General features: G+C 46.1%; 1 long non-coding RNA gene across 1 annotated transcript in view; it reads right to left on the bottom strand.

Annotated features, from left to right (window-relative positions):
- Positions 1-486: 486 nt before the first annotated feature.
- Positions 487-6,665, bottom strand: part of LOC125757007 (uncharacterized) — a 42,626-nt gene continuing 36,447 nt past the window's right edge. The window contains exon 3 of the long non-coding RNA XR_007414994.1: positions 487-769. This is a non-coding gene — a long non-coding RNA (uncharacterized LOC125757007). The remainder of the gene's footprint in view (positions 770-6,665) is intronic.

Raw genomic sequence — 6,665 nt, 5'->3', positions numbered from 1 at the left:
GATAGCTTGTTAATGTTATACAGATGCTCCTAGAACTTCTGATGACACTAGTATTATCTCCTAGCGGCTTTCTATACAGTGTTGTCCAAAATCAATTGATATCTTTTAAATGTGTCTATAGGTGTCGTGGAACAATAATTGTTATTTGCAGTAATCGAGTTGGAAATCAAAAAGTCACTGGACTGTGCGCATTTTTCGTTCACTCTCTACAACACTCAAGCGCATCTTTTGTTACGCGAAAAAACATGGGAGACAGCATGTGTGAGTTCCATGCCCCGAAAGCGCTGCTGGTGTTTCCATGACCAGTTCAATGCGTAACCAGTTCCAACTTGCCCAAATGTCAATTCTTCTGCAATATATCCCACATATACAGGCATTCACGAGACTTTGTAAATAGCAGTATACCTTCGATGTGACTGTGCGTCCTGTTTGCATGTTCCTGTGGTCGCTGTGTACACCTTAAGTATTTATTTATTCATTGCGTACTTTAGATTATCCATTAAAGGGGTATCATTACAGCGGCTGTAGCCTATGTATATCATGACACGTGACCAGCCACGCTAACATCTCCATATTTTCGCGAAAGTCTGCGTCTCTCTCTTCCTTAAGCCACCAAATTGGCGTTTTCCCAAGGCACGTGTCGATTCATACGTGAAGTCTTTCAGTCTTCCATGTAGGTGTCGCCACTTGAGGCAATGCGACAAGCTTGCTTCGCACCTCATGGCACCGAAACACCGAAATTCTCAGATAGCTGTACCGGAACGTGAAACTGTATAAAAAAAAAGAATAAGATTAGGCTCCGACATATTGCGGTCAAAATTTAGGACTTATCATGATTTTGCCTCGAGATTTTTTCTCTAGCAAGGAGCGGTATCAGCGCTCGCATTTTCCGGCTTGGCATTCGTTTACCCGCTTGCACCGCTGTCTTGTACTGCATTCAGACGAGTGAACGAAAAGGAAAACACGCGCTCAACGCGCAGTGTGCGCGCGCATTCGAGCGCAGTTTTCTCGGACGACCGAAGAGGAAATGGCATCGCGGTCGCTCCTTTCCAGCCTGGCTTGACGACCCCGAGTGTGCTAGTACAGCAACGCAGATAGATAAGTGACGGCGTGTGCGTCAGAGGCCCGCTACGAACGCGCTTCGATGCTTGCGCTTGAAAAAAAGCAAAGGCGGGACGACGTCAGCGAAAGCATATATATGTGACGACCTTTTCTGGGCATGACTTCTTTGTTTCGCTCGCGTAGTTTTTCACGGTAAGCGATCTCGATTCTTACGGCTTGGATCGCCAGTCCAAGCGACTTTTTCGTACTCAAAGGCTGACTTGTCACACAAAGCTCATTTAGGAAGCCCACAACGCGAGACACACAGCAGTAAACAGCAATTGGGACGCTACACCGTGACCACGCAGCATGTGAGAAAGAATAGCAGCACCCCGATGAGGTAAAGTGAAAAACGAAGCAAAATCAGGGTTCGCTAACACCACCGGGATAATAGAAGTCTGCGTACTCTGAATATGACCCCAAGTAGGGAGGAATTTATATCTGCATTAAATCGAAAAAAAAAAGAAAACGTTGCCTCGCTCATAGAGTCGATCCTGTCGTCCCGTGAAACATGCGGTCTTTCGGTCATTCACACATGACCTCGCAATTTCAAAGCGCCCACGCATTTTGTCCTGTACTGCGTGTAGGTTTAGGCGCATGCAATACTCGTCCTCGCTGTAACAACGCGCAAGTTGAAGGCAAGAAATGGAGGTCTAAACTTTATTAAACATTGTTTATACCGCTCAGCTGAATTCTGCGCAATTGCCCAGCAGTCGTGGCGTCAGATTCTGTTAGCCAGGGCAGCTTGTTCATCAGCGAGACGATGACCTTCACCGATGTCTCGCCCTCCAACTAACATTTACGGGGAACAAGAACTGTGCTAGTTGGCGTTCGTTGAACTGACTTGGTTTACTCACTGGACCAGAACAGATTACGCTCCTATAACAGAGAGTATCCACACTGTCTCTTATGCATTTGCCTAAGACGACTCGAAGGTGAAAGCCATCTTCTTCTTCGTTTTGTTCTCTGTCGATCGTGTTGGCCACCAAATGTGAGCCCCATATGTTACTACTGGCAACATGCAATGATTGTACACTTTCCGCTTTAGGGACAGCGGTAAATTGCCTGTCAAGATTTGGGTACGTCTGCCGTGACCGGTCCAGCGCATACTCACGCTTCGGTGCATTCAATTTTCATGAGTAAGTATCTGCACTCTAAAAAAAAGGGGAGCGAGAATGGAGCAACGGGCTCCGTTCCTCCTTCGGAGCCGCGACTTTCTCCTTTGCGGACGATTTACTCGTCGCGCCCTCTTGCGGCAAGCGCCAAGGGAGAAACTTTTCTCCTCAACCACGTGACTTGCGCGCGCGCGCATGCGCACGCCGAGTTAAATCGTGATTCCGTGCTGCGGAGAGCGGCTGCCCTATCGCGCTCACTCGGCAGCCTCAGACCAGACTATCCAGTGCTACCGATCTCGGCCAGTCGCGTGCAATTACTTGTACCTAGGATTGATGCGAGCAACACACGAGTGACGTTCATGGTTTTTGTTCTATGTGTTGAGTAACGTGTGTGGCGTTTTTTTTTTTCTTTTTTTTATAGGCTCGGCGTGTGCGCGATGCGCCGCATACTTCTGTGTGTCTCGTGTTGTTTGTATACGTTTGCGCACGATCTGCTTGTCATAAATACAGTAAGTCCCGCTTCACAAAACAGTCTTGTTTTAATGAACACCTTAGACTGTACACCAATAATTCAATTTTTTTCGGCGTTAACATACTTGGCTAGAGCACGCGTTTTTAGTTTTACACAGCACTTATAGCACTTATCAATACAACAAGCAATATAAAGAAGCATGAAGGTTAATTTTTACAACATTTTAGCAAACGTGATACCACTGGACAGTGCATGCGTGAAAGTACGATAACATATAATTCTTGGAGTTTGACGTGTCGAAACCACCGTATGATTATGAGGCACGCCGTAGTGTGGGACTACGGATTAATTTCGATCAACTGGGGTTCTTTAACGTGCACCCGAACATAAGCACATGGGTGCTCTTTGCCTTTCGGCCCCATTGAAATGTGGCCGCCGTGGCCGCATTTTAACGTTAACCTGCACCATAATTGCACATATCTGAAAAATAAGTCAATGACTTCTGTCAATTAAGCCAAAATTCTCAATCACATGCGTTTTGAAATACGAATGCCATCACTGAGAATTAGGACCGACTTATGCACGCGTGCAGTATGTATCTCTCGTTCTCAGGATTTTGCTTTGGCGTGCGAAACTCAACACAAAATGCGCTTCTAATGACAGCTGTGCACAGTAGGTAATCACTAACACTCTCACTTACCTTTGTGAAAAGAGTATTCCAAATCTAACGCAAGACAAACCACCGCCACAACGACAACTACACAGTTGTCGCACAATGACCACAATTTCACACGCCAGGCGAATACCGTGACGTAACAGTAGCAGAGCAGCATGTAGGTACAGCGTACTGAAATATTACAGAACATGTAGTGTGGGTAGCGTTCTTTTCCATAATTCGCGCGGTGTAGCGCCAGTTTCTCTACTCAAGTAACCGAGCTGCCGCGACGCCAAGAGCCACTGACATCGCTCTCGAAAGACCACCGTCCGGTGCGAGGCCATCTTGCCTTGTTTCTTCGCACGACCCGCGTTGTAACGTACGTATACACAAATAAGACGGCCGTACCGCATCAGAAGCATTGTCACTGAAGGGCTAGCAGTTGAAAGAATCCATGGCCCATCGTCATACTTGTGGTCAACGCATGAACAGAATGTGAACAGATGTTAACGCCAAACCAGCCAAACCACTCAACAAAGTCGACGCGACGAAAGCGACGGAATCTGAACTATGTTGCCGATGTTGCGCCCTCACACAGTAACTATTGAAAATAAAGAAATCAGAGAGAGAAATTTCATCTGTGGCCGCTGTCGGAAGATGGCGCTACTTCAAAATGTCGCCGGAATGGTATGAACGGTTCTCAATATGGTCGTTTTCGCATTAACTTAATCAACTCTCTGTAATTATATTCTTCCTTATCATGCGGCTTTAGATTAACTGGTGCGCTTGCCTAAGCCATAGCTACTATTTAATAATGTCGGCGTATATTGTTACGCAGCCATGAAATCGTAAAGAGTTGAAGGAAAATGACGCATCTTTGTGCCACCACGGTCCACTGTAATTCAGTGACTATATAAGGGCCAGCGCTTCTTAGAGGGGTATGTGTAAACGTCTGTACGTATGCGTCTGTAGTGAATTGTTTGTGTTGTAGGTTTTATACATGTGAATGAATCGTGTATGTATTGAATTTAATGTGTGTACTATGTGTCTGCCTAGCGAACGTGTGCGTATCAATTTTCCGGTGTCCTTGAGTAATCCATGAATGGGCCTACCGCCTACCTCCCCGAAATGCTGTGTGCAGTATCAACGTACTATGGCCACTATAAACGTACGCCGCCTCAGTCAGAAACAACTTTTTTTTGTATTGTTTAAACCCTCTAGATGGCGCCAGCTACCACCCACTTCGCGGCCGCGGCGCTCTCACAGCTCCACCTACTTATATGAAGTTGAACATCTATCTATCGAAACTATGCTCTGCTGCGCCGGGACTGTCTTGATGATAGCGAATGTAGATTTTGGAGGCACAAACGCGTGGATAACGTCGCTACACCGTGTGACGCTTCGACAAATAAAGACAGCAAGCCTAACGTACACTCTCCGGGTGAGAGCCCCTTTGCAGTATCCGTCTCTTTTAAAGTGAACGCCGTTTCGCTGGCCGAGCGAAACGTACGAGTTCCGTCGTTCCGTTTCGCGAGGTTTTCATCACTACAGGTTTGTCTGCTTGATTTTATTGTCATAGCGTTCGATATTAAGCTCAGCGGGACCTTTTTTTGTGACTGCCAGTGCCGCATACTCTTTATCAGTCGAGAATCGATGCGCTCGCTAGGCCTAAATCTATTGCTCGCTTCACTGGCTTGGCGTCAGCCATCTTGATTTTGACGGTTTCTCCATTGAAAAGGGAGGAACGGTTTCTCCATTTGAAGACGAACATTGGGGACATCGCCGTTTCTCCCTTAAAGGAGAGAGGGTCACTCCATTTTTTTTAAGAGTGTGCGTTAGTAAATGACCCAGATAGGCATACTCTTGCGCATATTATATGGCCTCGTTGGTAATCGTGAACTCTTGTTCTTTTACCAGGCTATTAAATATTATATTTGTTTTCTGCACATTTATTTTCGATCCTACCTTAATACTTTCTCGGTTTAGGTCTTCAATTAATTTTTTCATTAGTCGCCATCATTGGTGAAGAGCAAGGAAGGGCAATAAAGAGCAACATTGGATATTGGTACTCTACTTCCAACTTCGTGCGACTGCGATTCTACGAATAATTATCTTACGCACGGTGTTTTGCAGTAATTACAAAGAGCATCTCGTTTTGTATCTGACGCCGCGAAATACTGTTCCCCAGAGTTATCACCTCACTCATTCGATTGGCCTCTCGGACGATTAATCGGCAAATATGGGCTGGCGAAAATCGATGTTAGCTTTAAGAGCTCGAAATGTGTGGGGAGTTGGGAGTTTTCGCCGACGTCCACAAAGCTTAGGCGCCTATTCCCAACTAAGGAGAGTCGCGCAAGTTCCTTTTGTTATTTCCTTTGTTTCATACCCAGCGGCGGACAGGCTAGTCGTCATCTACCGTGTTATAGCGCAGCACGAGGAAGTGACGTGTTTATCAGTCAGTGTGCGTAGCTACGGAAGATGCCACGTGCGCGTTCGTGTACGCTTCAACCAACCTATACCGCCGTGTTGGCTTAATCAGTTGGGCGATTTCCTGCTGAGCACGAGGTTGAGTACTCAGCCTTGGCGACCGTGTTCCAACGGGGTATAAAGCAAAGACGCTCGTTTCAGAGCGTTGTGCCCATGCTAAAAAATGCCATGCTTGTATATTTAAACGAGGCAGCTGCAGTACAGCTCCTGTAATAGTCACCGCGTTGCCCTGGAACAAAAAGGCCATTAATCAATCAGCCCGTTAACTAAGCGACTTACTTCATATAGCCACAGAAGTTTATAGAATGCGTTAAGCTATGCCTCCCTGCGTGAAGGCAGATGCCTGAGTGGAAATCACCTCTTGAAAAAGAGAAGCATATGACGTACCGCGCGCTAAGCGAAGAGCTCTTGGCCATCGTGCGTGACGTCACGGCTCAAAGCGCGTAGTCCTTCTGTCACCTAAGCTACGGCTGTTGCTTTAACAAGTTGGTGAATCACGGTCTGCCGCTGTTGCTCACGGAGTTTAACTTTGCTGCATCTCCGCGAATAAGTGCGGAAATATAAAGCGGCTGTAGCATCACATCACATGCAAGGCATCGGCAAGAACAAAGCACTGTGTCCACATCGCGCTGATGCTATATAGAGGTCACCTAACACAAATGACATACTCCTACTTTACTATTCAAGAATTCACCTGCAGCCACAGCAGGCAACTATTTAAACGATATGAATGTTATCGCATGTCAAGCTCTGTAATGGCCTTCTTTTTTTAAATTTTTTTATTCAGGTTTTAAATATTCTGGAAAGATTAATACAATTTGAGAAATTTGAAGAT

The sequence above is a fragment of the Rhipicephalus sanguineus genome, chromosome 1, assembly GCF_013339695.2.
Source record: "Rhipicephalus sanguineus isolate Rsan-2018 chromosome 1, BIME_Rsan_1.4, whole genome shotgun sequence".
NCBI classification, from domain to species: Eukaryota; Metazoa; Arthropoda; class Arachnida; order Ixodida; family Ixodidae; genus Rhipicephalus; species Rhipicephalus sanguineus.
This window is presented reverse-complemented; position numbering and strand designations above follow the sequence as displayed.